Here is an 18,875-nt window from a genome sequence, read left to right on the forward strand (position 1 = left end):
AATTCAAGGACAATTCCTGAGAAGCAAGCAAAAGGTAACTGAAAAAGCCCAAGGGTTTTCATATGCTTGAATATGTCATAGAGGGAGATTAATTTCATGTCTGGAAAATGTACAGGTAATCTGCAAATTGAAAAGCTGAAACCCACTGTTCTTATGTTACCTATTTGCCTTCCATCTCACCGTAGAATGTTATTCTGTTTGATTTTTTCTTTCCAAACTCTGAGGACGTCTGTTTGGTAGCTGCTATCCTATTTCTTCCCAGTACATGTAAACTGCTCTGGTTACTGGAAGCAAGAATTTACAAGCTTGATTTTGCTTGTCTTGGCTGAAGTGCTGAACTCTGCTTTTTGTGACTTTAAATGAACAAGGTAGAGCCTAGAAGGACTCACCGTCTTTACTTTTAAGGGAACTTGATATTATTTTTATTTTAGCATTTCATAAAGCATATTTTGATTGCTGAAGTAGCTGCGATATCACTGTCAATGAAAGTGTGTTAGTATGTAGTATCTATTTACGTAACATGTCAAAGCTGGAAATATATTTTGAAAGTTCTTCAAATAGCTCTGTTGCTAGAACGATGTAAAAAGACACATTTACAAAATTTACTGTATTGAGCTGTTGATATAAACACAAAGGATTCCTGCAAAATTCTGGTTTGAAACAAAAATACAGAACTATTCAGATATATCCCTAGTTATATAGTTGGAGAGTTTCATAGGAATCTTGTATTTTAAAATGAGAACAGTGGAGAAACAAAAGGATGTATTCTTGAATAAGCAACTAGAAGTTTATGAAAATAAACTTGTCTAAAAGAATACTGACCTCAGTGGACTATGAGATGTTACTTCAATTTGGGGTTCTTACCTTTTTTCTTACCAAATGAAAAGCCTTTTATTTTACATTAAATGTTTCTTTTGACTTTGAGAATGAGGAAGATAAAAGGAAGTATTCAGCAAATGAACAAAGTGTATAGATTTCGTGATACATGGTAAAATTGTATTCCTTCTTTCTGTCCTTCAGGCTGGTGTGATTGGGATAAAATCCTGAAAATCCTGTTTTCACTTAAGTATTAATCTTTCTGTTGAAGACTGATAAAATGATGGAACAATATTCAGGATATTTAATAAAATATTAAATTTTGTTTTACTTTGAAAACTGATATGTAGTCCATGTCTTTCACTTACTCTTACAATGATATGAAGGATTTGTATGGATAGTGTACATTCAAATGCACCTTTTAAAAAATAAATAGATAAATAAAAATCACATTTAGCATTAAAATGTCTTAAGTAAAACACTCTGTAGTGTAGAATTGGAGAAATTTCCACTGATTTCCAGTATCACAGTTCATCCTTTTTTTTTCTGTTAGCCTAGTTGAACTTTACATTAATTTTCTATTTTATGGATTTTTTATAAATTATTTAGTTGTTTGCTTAAATACTGAGAGCAAAGTTAACAAAATAGTTTTTGTAACGTGATTTTTTATTTTTATTTTTTGGTAGGGAGTAACATCTGTTTTGGAAACATCTGCTACATGTTTTTTCAGAAAAGAAAAAATGGCCAAGTTTATCACATGCCAATATAGAGCATACATCCAACAGTATTTTTAAGCTGTGTGTAATAATGAATAATCAGTAAAATACCTGACTATAAACAAGAATAAAAACAAGGTAATTGATCTTTACTGTGCTTCTTAGGACACTGAGCTTTGCTAAAAGGAGAAAAAATGGCAAATGAAATAATTATATTTTAAGATGCTGAAGAGAATAGACTACATGAATGCCAATTAGCACATGGTTTAGATACACTACTAGATGGATGAGGTGTCCATTTGTCAGAATTATTGTTCTTGGGATTCAAATTTTTTTCAGTGATTTTAACAATCTGTGTTAGAAGCGATGCATAAATTTTGCAGTAGTTTGTATGGTCTAATAGAGGTTATGTAGGCACAAATGAGAAAAAATATGCTTCTTTTTCTTATGCTTGAGAATAATCTTTCTTTCTGTAAAGCCTATGTACTCTTCCTCGGGCCTACGTGCTCTGAGGCCCATAGCTTGTTCACGATACTGCTTCATGAATACATACATTATCTGAGCTTGACTCCAGATCCCTTGAAACCAATAATAGACTTTGCATACAATTGAAAGGTATTTGACCAATAATCTGATTCCAAGGTATATTTCTTATTCACTCATTAGCTGGGGGGAGGAAGTTACATTGTTTTTTTTCTAATATGTGAGGAATGTGGTTATTTTAAGAATTTATTTAGAGATCATTTGGTCACATTTTTTGCCAACAGGTAATTCCTAGTTTGCACCAGTGTAAATAAGGGGGAAATAAGATTCAGCATTTTTCTCTCATAAAAATGTTGTGAGTGTAGATTATACATGGCTTCAGAGTTGTACCTCTGAAGACTGATCTTCAATGGAAGGTTTAAGTAACATAGTTCAGACTACAGGTGGCTGGAAATATATCACCACAAGGGATTGTTGCTGAAAAATGTTTCATTAAAACTATTTGCATCCTTTTTCTTCTTCTTCTTTATTTTCAATTTGTAAAAATGTATGTTTTCAAATAATTTTGACTGGTAATCTTTCCTTAATCCAAGATATAATGTCTCATCTAAATGAAGAAAAGGATCCACCCCAAATCAATCTATTTCAGGCAGGCATTTGAGTCTGTTTCCCTTGCATCTCAGATAAGGAACCTCAGCACTAGACACATTGCTAATCTCAAGTAACAGACTAATGACATTTTTGAGAGATCATGAGTTTTACAGCTGCAGAATGAAAACACTAGCTTCGTCTCAATTTTTTCCCAGGTGGTAATGAAACCACATACCGCTCTTCTAAAATAATTCAGAAAACAAGAGGATAGAAAAAAAAAAAAGAAAACTCAAAACACTGGTAGAACTGCTTCCCCTAATTCACCTCTGAACTGTGTTTTCAGTTATAAAATGTTCTTTCATTAAAAAGAAATATTTATTAAAGGCTTTTCGTCCCCTGCCTTCCGCTCTTCCCCCCAGCCTCCAATAAGAAGACAAGGAACTGCACTCAGGACCTTTTTTTTTGCTGTTGTTGTTGTCAGAAATCAAAAAGTCTGCATGCTAATGAGTTCTTTTCTCTGAAAATGAGCTCATTACTGTTCATTTTCCTCTGCTTTTAATCTGTTCAAGTGTGTTTCTTCTTTAAAAATTTCAAAAGGCATTTCATGAATCTGTAACAAAAGCAAAGTTAAAAAATAGACTCCCTCTAATGAGAAACATAGTCGTGCTTCAGTCATGAAGGCAGGAATTAAATTATTGAAGAGAGGAAAACATGGATGGGCCACAGAGAAGTGATCTGGGAAAACATACAAAATTTCATAAAGGGAGATAAAAGGAAAGCTGAGAAGCCCCAGATTGTTATTAACTTTGCACAATGAAATGCACAACAGACTACAACGTAGTATAAATTACAAATATGTATAATTTCTTGATGTAGTGTCCTCTGGCTGGGCTGAGATTATTTCTAATGTTATATTTTATGGATAAAGAATTTAGTTTGTATAGTAATAAACTGAAAGATAATTTCTAAACAAATCTGATCTTTAACTATTTCAGATTTTTCCTAGTCTGACTGCATCTCTGCTGGATGCCACATTGTGTATAGAAGCTAATACTTTGCTTTAGAGTACTTAACTAAAAGTTTCTGTGTGTGCTGTATGTAATAACCTAAGTATCCTTACAATAAAAGGTAAGTGCTGTAGTACCTGTAGGTCAGACATTTCGTACACAGAATGTGAATTAATTTTTCTTCTGTGATGTCTGCCAAAAATCTGAGCTTGCCGGTGATTCTCAAGGTTCTCATTTATGCAATTTTGAGCAAAAATGTATGCTAAGTTGCTAGGCTTCACTTGCATATCAGAGAATTTATGTACATGTTTCTTTCCATATGTATATTACAAAATATTTGTATGTAGTGATACAAGGACATTCTGAAATTGGGGTTCTAATTCCAATGATTTTCATTTCAAAAATTTTTGAAATGGGTGTACCTTTTTTCTTCCCCTGTCTAAAAGTCATTTTAAAGTATTGCCTGCTTTCTAGGAGGTATTTTCAACAGAGAAACAGATGTCAGTTTTAAAATCATGTTCTGTAAATGACACGGTCCTGTGAAGGCCTAGAAAAGTACACACAATTTTCATCTCACTTCCTTATTCCTGTGCAGATTAGCTGACATTGCTACCTTTTTGCTCATCCTAATATTAAGACTTCTGCATATTAAGCATCCACTTAAGTACCGATTACTGCAAGAGCCTGCAAGTGACGATCCTTTTCTTGTTGGACAGCTGCACAGGGAGGTATATCCTATAGCACAGGAGGTATATCCTATAGCATATAGTGTTTTAATAGCTTCTGTATTTGCAGGGTGCTATCTTGACTCATACTTATTCAAGCAAAACGTGACTTCCCAACACCCTCTGTTAAAGTTACAATGTAATTGAACATTGTGGTGATAAAACAGGATATTAAGGGCTATGACAGGGCAATATGAACAACATAAAGCCTCATTTAGAGACTCGATTCTACCTCTTGAGGCAATTAATTATGTTATTAAATATAAACAAGTTTTTTATTCGTTTACTTAAAAAACATGCTTTGCATCCAGTCTACTATAGATGAGTGTGTTGGATATTGCATTTGAATTTCACGTGGTCTGGAACAGTGAACTTCATTTTAGAGCTCTATCTTCCACAAAAAAAAAAAAATGTTACAGAATAAATATTTTTTCTATAGAGGCTAAAGTCAATTCTCAACTTTGACTTCTGAGGAGAAGTGAAGTTGATGGTTTTATACTGGGACCAAAAAACAGATCATCAATTCAAAGTAAAATTGACTCTTGAGAGAGATTTCTCTTTTGAAACTTTCAAGCTTAGTTTTGAAAGAAGGATGAATGCGGATATGGTTAAATATGAAGCAGCCAGGGTGACTCATTAGACGTTGTGTGTGGTAATCTTAAAAGAAGAGGGGAACCCTAGTATTACCATTAGCTTTCATAGAGTAAAATGAGAAATGATAATAAGAAATGCTTGATACGGAATATTTTGATAAAAAATTATGCACATCCTTTTATATAAATGTTTAAAATAATCTTGATTTCTAACAATAATAAAAATATTTTTTAAAAGGTTATTGTAACAACATGAACTGATTCCAGCCCATTTAAAACAAAGATTACAATAAACATACACATGAGATTTTTTCAGGCTGAGTACTTAAAGGTCAAAATGTAGGTTATAATTTTCTAACCAAGATCTGTTATCCTTACATTTATTTTTTAATTTTAACCAAGCCTGTTTAATTTGAGATACTAAAATATATATTTAACCTCTAAGCATGCTTTTATTTCTGGGTTAAGGTTTGATTTATTTAAATGTCTTGGGCATCTAGTTTGACCTTAGTCTTCCCATTTCCTTTTATTGTTTTAGGACCCACATTTTCTATTGTGAGTAGTTTTGGCACCCAGGTTGAAAAATTTGGTATGTACTGCTAGGCTGAGCAAAATGGATGCAAGTTGCTAAAAGAAGAGATGTTTTCTTGCTTATGTAAAACTGCTGAGCTGAGCAATAGTTGTGCTTTCTTCCGAGATTTTCCATTTGGTAGCACAGCTGATTTCCAGCCATTCCTATTTTTCATGCAGTATGAGTTCAGTTCTGAGCTCATACATCACTGACCACATGCTAAAAATGGAATTCCATTTACATTTAATATATCTTCATCCCATTTCTACTTTCCAGAAGGCTTGTTAGGTTTACACCCTCCTCTTCCTAGCACTCCTCCCTTATTGGCTTGGGTTGCGTTTTAAGAGCATGAACATAATTCTCAATGGAACACTTTCTCTGTTTCTCTCCCCTCAACATGTAATTATGTAGTGGGCTGTTGAAGAGACTTAATAGCCCTCTCAATGTATAGACAAAATACTTTAGAGAAAGATATATTTGTCTAATTAATGAAAGGCTGGCACTTCAGCATCATGTATCATCTGAGCATCATCCAATTAAAAATAACACAAAAAATACATGAATTGTAATGTCATCTATTCAGTCATAGTCTGGGTGATTTTGACATTGTCACAAGGACGTTTGCTTCTCTATTTGAAGCTGGTGTTGTGGCATAAAAGAAATTGGAAAAACACCTGACTCAGGGTTGCATAGATTTTGAAGAAACAGTCGTGAGAATATTGACAAGCTTTTAACAGATTTACTCTTTTATTTTTCTTTTCTATTTTCTATGATGCATGTCAATTTGGGTTATTGGAGTTTTATCTTCTGTAGCCTTACTGAACTTTAGCTCTTCAGTAGACTAATAACAGATAACACATGCTAAATAAAGGTAAGAGCACAGGCGTTCTGTCAAGAGCTGTCTCTCAAAGTTCATTTAACCTATATGCTAATATTTGTTTTCTGTAGTAAGTAATGTGTATTTACACTTACACCAGTTAAGGTTCAGTCAAATATTGGATGTGGCTGGTAACTGATATGCTGGCATGATCAGTTTTTGCATGAACTGTATGCTCTTGAACCAGAGGCAATTTACACTGAAAAAAGATTTTTTATACCTACTTATTCTTAATTATTAAGATGAATGCCACGACATATTACTACCCCTATTTGTTTAACAGTTTTGGAAATAGAAACAGTTAAAGAACCGGCAGCATATGCTGAAGTGTGGTTAGATGATGATTTCTGTTCACATGATCAGACTTCATCGCAGTACCTTTTAGGCTACTGCAGCTGTAATACCTGGCTGAATGCTGTGAAATTGGAAAAAAAAATAGCCAGTTGTTCTTTGTTCATTCATACATATTTTCGAGCTCCTGTTTTCCTTGCATCACAATATATGCTGTTCCATTCTGATTGAAAAACAGAAACATAAAAAATAAACCACTTCTAATATCAGTAGTCATATCCCTTTGCTCGGATAATCATGTCATGATTTTGCTCCTATCAGAACAGTTGTTATATTCTTCAATTTTAGGGATTTCAGGGAGAGAATATTTTTATAGAATTTCAGAAATTTAAAAAATACTGATGCTCCCAAGAGTTATTATTGCATACGTGATAAAGTAATCAATTTTGTATAAAGAACGATGGTATGAATTTAGTAATCTAGGATTGCGTTGTGAAGATACACAAGTTTTTCAACTGAGTTTTCTATTGTGACTATTCATACTTGACTTAAGCATATAGAAGACTTAAATTGTCCTGGGAAGATGCTGGATCACAACCAGAAACATCTTTCTTTTCCATGAGTATTGGAAGTTAAGATACTCAGACTTCAAATTTGTTTGCTTGTTTGTTTTTCATGTTCTGGGGAAAGGTATTATTCTACTATAAAAGTGTCTCGTGATAGCCTATTTCCAGATGTATGTTACAAGAAAATGTATGTTTTGTGGTGATCTCACTGTGCTAGTTTGCAGTATGTGTTCTCTGAGAGAAAAGTACACTTATCACTGGACCTTACATGACAAATATTCCTCTATGTATTAAAAAAGAAATAGGCTCTGAAAATCAAATGTATATTGATTTTTATAGAGTTGTGGATGGTAGAATCTATTTCTAATAAGCGAATGAAAGCAGTAATGAGGACTATTCTGTGATCATATAAATCTATGAGATAGCACTTCATTTTTTTGCTAAATCTTGTTTTACAAAGTATGTATCTTCGCCAGAAACACATATAATTTAATTTGAATATGTATTTGGGTAGTAAAGCATGGGAAACTTCATGATAACTGCAAATCTCCATTGACGAAGTATGTTCAGATGGTGAGGTATGAAGCCCAGCAAACACGCAAGAGGCAATCCAGCTTCTGAAGTATGCAACCTGGTAAAGCTCTGCAAAATTTTAACAGTTAATGTGTATACAGTAGCTCATCCTGGAAGGTGCAGTCAGTTGAAACTTTAAAAGAAGAAATGGATCAACAAGACACAGATCTTTGTTGCTAAAATATGCAAAACAAAGTAATAAATTATGCATCCTGATTGTTAAATTATGCAAATGGATCTACATATGCATAACAATTTGACTAGAAAAATATGTACATAATTCAATGAAGAATCAGCAGGCTGTGCAACTTGATGTATGCATTATATAACTTGATCACAAAACTAAACGAAATATTAAATGACAAAATACATTATTTAGATGAATCATTAAAGAACACTAAAAAGATTGAAGATCTAATCCTTTAGAGGTGGCAATATTAGGAGCAGTGTTTCATTCTGTATTTATGTAGGAGTGTCAGAACCTGAGTTTGGCAAACTTGATGAAGATAAATGGGATGCTTTTTTGATTTAGTATGGAGCTTTTGTTTGCTTTGCTTCCTGGTTCATTTCTGTTCTTTTGTCTGTTTTCATGATGTCACACATGAATCTCTGTGGACTGTATATACATTTACAGGAACAGCTGAGTGACTTGGGAAACTTCTGAAAGAAATCAACACTCTGCTGCTCAATCACAACATCAAGATTTCTGTGTCTTTGGTTTGAGGAGGAAAAATGCAATGTCTTTTCTTTCCCAATCAGATGGGGTTACTCCCTGTGGTTTTCAGCACCTTTTTGATTCCTAGCTCAGTTTGCAGTCTGGATTTTTCTTTTTCAGAAATGAGGGAAGCAGTACAATAATAGTAATCCTGCTTTTGGGAGATTGCCAGTTTCTTGCATGTGAAATGAAGGTGTACCTTCAGAAGGACTATTTGCTGTTTACCAACCTGTTTGAAGAATTCTTTATGGGAAAAGACAACTTTGGTAAGATCTAAAAACCTCAGATTTCCTTGCTGCTGTTTTTTGTTCTGGGAACGATAGAGGAATCATATGGATTGCATTATACTTATTTCCTAGTGTTATGAGATTATATCCACATCTTTTAAGAGTTTCCTTGATACTATTGCCCTCTTCTGGATGGTAGAATTATTATTTTTATATCTTTTCAGACCATTCCTCTTTTGGGCCTAAGCATGAGGAATCTAAAATATAACTCCTTTGCAAAACATGCACCATCCTATCTCTAAAGTGGAAAGTAACAATCAGTGGTTTCATATTGACTCCAAATCAACCTGGATTTTATATTATGCACATGCTTTTCTCAGATGCTGGTGTGGGAGATCTGTGCATAGGATATCTTTGTGCTCCAAACCATCCATTCAGAAAAGGTAATACAGGAAGCAGGAAGGCAATACTGAGCTATTAACTATTCAGGGCACTTGTTTTGTTATATAAGAAGCGCATTAATCTAAAATGCGTAAAACATTGAATTAATTTCATTGAATTTCAAAGCATGAGAACAGCACATGGGATCAATGGCCTTTTAGGCTATTCTGTTTCTTACAGTAACTATTAGCTGTTAGGGAGGTTTATGGAAGACTATAAGGACAAGGCAAGCAAATAGAAATGCTCATAGAATGTCATAGATGCTCTTGAGTCAGAAGGGATACTGTTGCATGAAACACCCTTACCTAAATAACCATTCCATTACTTTGTCTAATCACTTTTTGAATCTCTGTCAACTTTTAACAGTGTTTTACAGAATTGAGTTCCACAGTGTAATGCATCCTGCCTGATGAAATAGCTCATTTTTGTTAGTTTTGAGCCTACCCTGTTATTGTGTTTCATGCCTCCTAGACAGTGAGCGGTCTTTTTTTTTTTTTTTTAATCTCTCTTTTCTGTCATCTCCTCTCCAAGTTATAGCTATTTCTTGTGTGGAAGACATTCAGAAATTTTGAATGTCCTTCACTATGGTCAGTTCTTGTATCTAATGCTAATTCTATCCTTTTTTTGAATTGTTGAGTAAAAGTGAGGCACTTAAGTGAGCTCCAAGCAGCAGAGGTCACATCAAAAGCTTTTATTGATAATCCCTCTCAGAACTGTCTGATATTGTCATTCTCAGAAGGGAGTTGATGAGTGCATCATACTTCTGTATCTTCTGCTCCTGCTCACAGCTGCATAGAACAGTATGTAGGAATTGGCTTTGAACTATTTTACAGAATTCAAGCCTTTTGAGCTTTCTGCTCTCTGAATAAATTCTGAATACTTCTCTTTAGCATTCCTTCCCGCAATGGATTCCTTCCTCCCTTCTAGGGATGGGAGATACTTTTTCTAAGGCCACTGAGTAGCACAGACTCTATGTAGCTACCTTTGTGGTATTTCTTAAAAGTAAGGTGATACAACTTCAGAGGTCACTGATAGGCTGTGGGATGCTTTTGTCCCATAGTAAAACTTCACTTGTTTCCAGTTCTTAGGGCAGATCGTGAAAGTGGAAGAAACAAGTAGAATGGAATGGAATAGTTTAGTTGGAAGGGCTTTACTGTGATCATCAAGTCCAACTGCCTTACCACTTCAAGGTTAACAAAAAGTTAAAGCATATTAATAATTAATATTAAATAATTAAATTAATTAATGAGGAAGGATACGCTGGTTGATCTGGTTGGGATGGCCATTTAGCACAAGTTCATCAGTCAATTTATTAACATCATGAGACACCTGGACAAACATTTTAGAAGTACTGACAGAGGAAGAGGAGGAAGATAATAGACAAGGGAATGAAGGAAAGTGAAGGCTGAAAAGTAAAACAATAGAGACGCAGAATACCGAAGATAAGGAGGTACAAGGAAAGTAAGAGGGTGAAAAGAGAAGGGGACAGCAGGAGAGAGGGGAAGGACAAAATACTAGCTAGCAGTGCTTTGTTAGAAAGTGAAAATGTTAGCTGGGCTGTCATTTAATTTTCTGTACGAATGAGTACTGTGTAGCTAGTCTGGGGTCAAATACCTAGTTATGAGGGAAAACACCTCCTGAACATGCAGAGGACAGTTGTCTCTGGACTGGCCACTAACTTTAGACAGCTGCAGATAATGTGAATATATACCTCCTTCCTTATGGAGAATGATTTTTATATGAATGACAGGACTCTGCCAGCCCAGAGTCTTCCTTTGGCTGTAATACTCTGTATCTTGGCATTAGTTTCTTGGAGAGCACAGCTTCCATGCGCAGGCTCTTTTCAGGCTGCCTTTGTGGGCTGCTGATCCTGCAACTGCTTCCACAAAGACCTATACTTAAAAACACAGGACTAAATCTATTCTGTGCCTTTACACAGAATAGCATTTTCTGGCCCCTAAATGATTAGTGTGGTTTGTTAAGAATATAAAACTCATTTTCTATATTTGGAATTAGACCAGAATAACTATAAAACAGAATATCCCTTGTGCTGCATAGTTTGTAATTGAGTTTGCTTCTTTCTTCAATCTTGAACATATAGCTTATAAATTAGTGGGGCAGCAGAGTGAAGCAGAGTGTAAAATATTGCAATAAAACTGAACACTTTGTATCTTCCTTTTGCACAGTTATGATCATTACAGAAAATAGTTATTAAATCTCAAAAGATTACTTTAATTGAATTGCTTGTGTAATGATAAGTTACTGTTCCTAGGGTCTCACAGATAAAAACAACAGAAAACCTTTCAGTAATACTGCTCTTTTTTCATTCAGAAGAAAACTGCAATGTTGAATTTTCACATGAACAAACCTTCTACCTCTGTTATATTCAAAATAGATATACTTACTGTGGTTCTACTTCTTATATGCAATTCATTTAAAATTGTTACATGTCTATGGGGTTAATAGTATTTTACTTCTGTTAAAGAATTTGCCATTTCCTTGATTATGTGCCCGTCTCCCAGTTGTTTAAAAAGCAGGAAAAAAAAGTCAGTGTACTTGACATTTGACAGGTAACTGTAGAAACAAACAGCATTACAGTCTTGCTCTTTTCTCTCTTATTTATCAATCTGTCATAACTCTTTTTGTCAACAAGGTGTGGCTTTTGGCTTCCTAGCTTGTCAGACATGCTCACAGGTAAAGATATTTTTCTCTTCTGTGGGGTCAGAGTTTGACAAGACAGGTATTCTGGAGCTTACAACTACTGTTTTGGTTATTGTTACCCTTTGTTGCTTATACATATTTTCTTGCAGTATCATCACTGCTGCTGTGACCATTTTGAAGTTGCCGTAAAGCTTTAACTGACTTCCTTACACTGCAGGTCTCTGGTGAGGTAGCGGTGATGTGGTGCTCTCAGGATCTCTGCTAGACCTGTGTTTTGCACTTGGAGTATTTCAGTCTCTAGCACAATCCATTTATCACCCAGTGATGACTGCCAGGACTCTGTCTCCTACTTTAGCTCGTATTTCCCAGCATTATGTGTAGCCCTCTTTCTTCCAGTTCCCTGTAACATACCTCTCACCTTATCTGGTGCCCTTCAGTGGTAAGTTCACGAAAACTGGGCCATTGTTTAGAAATGTGTTTTGCATCCAATTTTGTGTGTTTTAAAATTTGTCTTTTATCCACTAATTACAACAGCAATAGATGAAAGAGAAATAGGAGTAGATTAATAACAGCATATGACATAAGTAATCAGATGCTTACTTAATGAACCATTGCAAATATGATCCATAGACACATTATTGGCATATAAACTGGGCACAACAAGTTTTTTAATGAGATATGATAGGCTACTTAAATTAGATTCTTGACAGGGTTATCCAAACGTGTTCAAGCTGGAAAAAAATAATTAAATAAATAAAAAAAGAGTAATTGCAACATTTGTGGTAGCAAATAGCTAGAAGTTGTAAAACAAAAATACTAAACCACATGGCTTAGCAAGACAGTTTTCTATAATCAGGATAACATCCTCATTGCATCTCCTCTAATGAATATGAGGTCCACAGTGAACAATTTAGTAGCAAAAAATAGGAATTACCATGCTTTGGGTATTTTTATGGATCAATCAGTCCTTAGTAAGAAGACATTTTAGACAAAGCTGCACTAACAAATAATATGTCTAATGAGGGCAAACATTGTGGTAAGTGACAGTGCTTTCATCTCCTTAGGTAGTGGATATTTCTGTTACTATTTTTTTTTTCTAGAAATAAAAAAACTCAACATTTGAATACATTTAATAAATTAACAATTTTTTAAATGTTCAAATCTAATGCATATCTTCTCAACCCACACCAATAACTGGTCTCACCATCACAACTACACCGTCACTGGGTTCAAGCGTTGGTTCTTGTTTTCTGTACCAGTCTGATATCCATAAAAAGTCATTTAGTCATCCGTCTTTCCTCATTTCTGTAATTAATAATCTCTATTCTTTCAATCTATAAGTCTGCTTTATGTCTTCCAATGTAGGAAGTCCCAGATTCTGAGCATTTAAAAGCTAGTGTTGCTGAACCATTGTCCATGAGTTTTTCAACGGAAACTGGAATAAAATGTCAAGATGTAGAACTTTGCTTTTGTGAGCAACAAAGCTTTCTGCTATTTACATTTCTGTGGATAGTGTAAATTGTAATTCTGAGTGATTTCCAGGGGACAAAAGATAAAATTGATATGCATCTCTCAGGGAAATAAGAGAGAAATATGTGCTGTTTTAATTTAATAAGGACAGAGACTGAATCATCATCATCAAAGTCATTCTATTTTGGAAGTCTCCCTCAAAAAACATTAGTATTTCTGTCAAGTTAATAGTTTGCCAGAATCCGATTTGTTCATGGTCAGCATGTTCACTCAATTAGAATAAAGGAAGTTATGTGTTTTCAGTCTGTCTAATTTGGGTCTTCGTGATATTCCTGACAGGATTATCCAAATGTATTCAAGCTGAAAAAAATCTTACATTAATAAAACTTCTTGTAATATTTAAGGCAGCACACAACCAGAACTGGTAAAACAGAAAAATAGGTGAATATATGGCTTCTCAGAGCAGTTTTCTTTACTAAGCATAACACTCTCAGTGAGAGAATTGTTTAATTTGAAAGAATTAATCTAATTTCAGTCCTCTCAGGAGCTGCAAGTGAAAATAAAGGTGCAGGCTATGTAGTACTGTTCTGGCTTTTTATTTTTGCAGTGGTTGCATTGTTTTATTACAATTCCAGGGAGCAGCCTATTTCTTGTACCCAATACTAAGCCCTTTGTTTGTACCTGATTTTAAGCAACTAGAAACGGCATTGTACTAGTAAGACTAGTGGTTCTTATTTTTCAACAGGGTTTGTTGTTGTTTGTTTGTTTGTTTGTTTTCATTGTTGTTTTTTGTTTTGAGGCATAAGGAGGGTTAGGGTACCCCGTCACTTTCTCCTGATTTTGTGCAGTGTTCAATTTCTTGTGCTATTTTATTTGCTTTTTTCTAAGGTCTTGTGGAGAATAATGCTGACATCAACAGCAGTGCTTCACCATTGTGTAACTGCAAAGTTTTTCAATAGGTGAGCTTAAACTGATAAAATTTAAATAGGTAGCTTGAAATGTCTTTTTCTTTAAATAAATAAAAAGCAAGAATTAATGCTGAGAATGATCAGTGAGGAATTAAGTCTGAGATCATAATAAAAATGTCCTGTTCCTAGAATGTATTTCAATTATTACTCATTTCTTGTATTTTGTTGATGGGAATTTTTCTATGGAAAAACACTATACTGTACTGTACTATTCATTAATGCATTACACTATTTTCTATAGTATAACCATTTTGAATATCAGATTTGTAGTAGGGCTTATATCATGGGACCCGTGGCAGGGACTATGTTTTCACAGTGCCTAGCAGAAGGGTGTACAAACACTCCGCATAAGCAGAGCATATGCAAAGCCAGAAGGTAAAACTGCTAGTAGTCTCAGATGGCTGGAGTAGACATCCTTTTCCAGCTGCAGGTGATCAGCTCCAGAGGTCACTTACTCCCCATTTCCCTGCCAGAGAATGTTTCTTCAGACTTGCTGGCAAGCTGCTCAGGTAGGAATGCTCTCTAAGCTGTTTAATGTAGGATGAAGCGGTTTTAAAAGACTTGCCAGTTAAAGTGTTTCATATAACCCAGCTTCTTGTGACTGAAAGAGGTGAAGGAGCTAAAAAATCACAGTAACATTTACTGAAGGGGGGAGAAGGAAGCAAACCAGCCTCTGTTTGCAGAGCATATGTCTGCGTGTCTGTCTCCTGCACTACAGCTGAGTTTGTGGCTCAGGAGAGAATCTGTCTACACATATTTAAGAGAGGAAGATGATGCCTGTGTGTCCTAACTCACCTGAGTTACAAACTTACTCATACCCATAATTTAAAAGAAGTCTAGAAGAGAAAAATAATCATAATTCAATGTACAACTGACACTAAAATGAACATTGCTCCTGTTGATAGAATGAATTTATTAATGTTAGTGTAGAACCTAGAAATCCATTTTGGCAAAAAAAAATGTTGAAAGCGTGAAGTTCTTTTTTTTGTGAGTGCACTCTTGTTTCTACAATATAGTATTCACTTTTTTGACATTTCATCTAAGGAAATTAATTAACCTCTACTCATCTGTTTTTCAGTTGTAAAAGCTGTCCGTACTTCAGGAATACTTTAGGCAAGGTACATATCTGTAGAGCTTGCTTTTCTTTTGTAATTTAAGATGTAAAAAAGAAGGTCACTCCAAAGTAGATGAAACTTTTATCCTGCAAAATAGAAGGATATAATGTCTTGAATTTGAAATTAGTTTTTCAAATTTAGGAGACAACGTGAGAAATTTTCTAAAATTTGCAGATAATTAATGATAGATAGGTTTAAGCACTCCATAAATATTCTTTTATAACTTAAAGGTATAATGATTGCTTTTTCTTTCATTCAGTAATTCAGTTTCTGAATAATTGATTTCATGTAGCATAGTTAAACAAAATGTCATAGAAAATCAATATATCTGGAACCCCCTGTAGTGCTATCTACTAGACATATTTTTTAATGTTTGTGCAGTGGCCAAGTGTAAAAGAAAGGGGCATTATATTTTTAGTGTCTTTTTAATACCTTTGGAGTAAAATACAATGTAGAGATTCTGTAAAAATATGAGCAATAAAAAAATAAGAATTTTAAGGATTAAATGGAGCAAGGTGATATCTCTGCATATGTAGAGGAGTTTGACGACATAGTTTGTAAGAGAAAACCGCTTTTGATTTTATTTTTTTTAATGTATAAAAAAGAAATACAAGGCTGAAATAAATGGTATTCCAATTTGAAGTTTTAACAGGGTGAATACTTTCACACTAATCTATTAAAGCTTTTGTGGAGTCCAGCTGAATAAAAGAGAGTCACTCTTCTTACTTAAAATTAAATACTTCACCTGCGCTGTGGATGGAGTTCTTAGTTTTTTGGTTTAATCAATGTCCCATTGAGCTCATTTAGAAATTTCCTTCTTCACCTGCTTCTTATAATTAGCCAAGAAGTTTAATGTCTCTTAATGGAACATCTAGCATTGCCTCCTGCTGCAGGTAAATTGACCATTCATCTTTTGCTTTTGTGGTAATTCCTGTTTCACTCATACCCATTTCCAACTCCTTCCTTCAAAATATATTACTTAATTAGCATTTATAAGAATGGCTTATTGTAAGGCAGGGGTTCAAAGGTTTGAGAGTAGTTTAGTGAAATATTTCAGCTGCTGAACAGCCATTATAGCTCTCTAGAGTGGAGCTGTAGGCTTTATATGATTCACTTAAAATGGACCAAAGGTGAGGGTAAGGTGATCCTTAACAGGGTTATTGGTAAGATTGTACTGAAGAGAGCATACCAGGAAATAGGATTGTCTACAGGATAACAAGATTATCCCCTGCTAAATTCACACTGTAAAGAAACAGGCATAATATGCAGTAGAGGAAATGAATGGGACTGTTAGAGATTTGAAACAGATCTTTGATTACTTCAGTGCTACCTTTTAAGAAAGGTGGAATTTGGAAAAGTTAAAGATTACAGGGTCAAAAAAGTTGTACAGTGTCAAATAAGGTTAATAGTAAAAAATGTTTTTTTACGTGTCAGGTAAGATGCAGTTTAATATTAACCCTTATCCAGCAATATTTATTTTGAGTGCTTTCAGCAATTCTTTAATTACCTACCTCTATCAAATAGACTAACATCTTTCTGGCTCCATTTGTCTTTGATTATGTAAGACCACCTCAGGGTCATTTATACCATTTATAGGTATAAATTCCTATAAATATTTTACCTGATCTTCTGCCATTTATTTCAATGCACAAATACAAGTAAATTTGTGCATGCCATCAGGCATAGGCATACCTGACTTCTTCCAGAATAGTCACTAAACTTCTTACTCAAGATTGTGCACTGTATCGTACTGCTGAGTATTTCTGAGGAGTCTTCTTTTTTACGGTGGTTGCAGCTTTGGGGCTGACATTTCCCACAAAAGCTTCTGTGATGCTGTCTTGATACATTGCATGTTTATAGGATTTCTGGTCTACAAGTGGTAACCCTGGTGAATTGTCATTGGTCAGTTAAAGGCAAGAAATGAATGCCTTTGGGTATGTGAGATAAGTCTTTATTCTCTTCAACATATACACTGTCCCAAAATGAGCTATGAGTGGCTTTTCACAGGTTTCTGCTCCCTGTGCCTCAGGCTGTACACAGAGGGATATGTCTGTTACATTGAACGCATGGAGTGCATTTCAGGTTTACACTTCTTGCAAGTTTAGAAATGGGGTAAAATTTGCCTGTTTACTTCCCTTAATGCATCTGTATAAGCTCCAGCTATGGTCTAGCACTTCTTCCAGAAAGTATTTATCTTTTTGAATACCATCATCCTCACAGTAATATTTCCTCTTGAGCTGTAATGTTATCAACAGTGGCAAACCAGTCCCACTTCAGCACTGAACAGTTTAGTCTAATAAAAGAAACCAAGGTACCTGCAGTCACCGTCTAGAGAATCCAAGTAATTCTGTCCCCTTTTTAATTGCATATAATGTCTTAGCAGAGAATTGCAAAAGGATTCAATTGTCAACAAATGCAAGTACAGATCTAAAGGCAAGATTAAAGAAATGACTCAACTCCAGCAGTCAATATGTGCCACTGTTTCTCCATGGGCCAATCACTAGAATTATGGTCAAAGGGTTAATCTGTGTATCGGGGTGAGTGGGTGGTGAGGGAAGAAGAATAATGCAAGGAGTTGGTTTAGGCTAAAGCAAGACAAAGCTGGAGATATTGACAGTTAAATCAGGAAAGAAAAGCAGGGACTGTGAGAAATGAACCATTAAGATGGAACTGAAGAGGTCATTTAAGTGAACCAGAGGAGAACTAGAAGCAGAATCACGATATTAGGCAGGTATATGCTGTAAAACCTGCCTCTGCCCCCACTCCCCCATCCCCTGCCCTGGCTCCCTCTTTTCTTTTTAAAGTGATCAAAACCAGTTTTAAAACTAAGGAAGTCTAGCCTAGTGGCTTTGGCAGCCCTTGTGTTTTATATCAAATCACTTAAAAGAAGAAAACATGTATCAGCTGATCCAGTTCTAAATTCATTTGGAAACACAGGGAAAGAAATTCTCCCCACCTGATTGCTGGCCAGAGATGATGTAAAATAGCAACCTGTATGGTACCATTTTGAGAACTGGAACTTTTGCTAGGGAGGTCAGGTTGGATCTGAGGTGTGCAGTTCCCTCCTCAGACTGATCATGATTTGCGCTGCCACAAGACGGAATTAACCTGTGCAGATAGCACAGGTTGCCATTGTGGGCTCCCTGGACCTTGCTGTCAACATTGGGATATAGCAAAATCATTTTGCAGTTCTGTCCCTTTTTGTTGGCTGTTCATGGGAGTCATACAGTACACAGACATGGGGGCAGAAGAGACGCTTGTCCAAACACAGAAATGGCTCTGCGCTCCTCGGTTCAGACAGTGTGGGTAAGGCACTGGCATGGCACGAGCTGCCAAGTTTTTACACTTCCAAATTGTGCTGAGTTCCTGCTACCTTTACTTTAACCAGCAAGTCCTCTTCATTTTTGGTGATAAATACTTTTCGGTTACCTCAGGAGCCTCTTTCACTTCCTTGGCTGTGTTTTCATCT

The sequence above is a fragment of the Anser cygnoides genome, chromosome 4 (genome assembly GCF_040182565.1).
Source record: "Anser cygnoides isolate HZ-2024a breed goose chromosome 4, Taihu_goose_T2T_genome, whole genome shotgun sequence".
Taxonomy (NCBI): domain Eukaryota; kingdom Metazoa; phylum Chordata; class Aves; order Anseriformes; family Anatidae; genus Anser; species Anser cygnoides.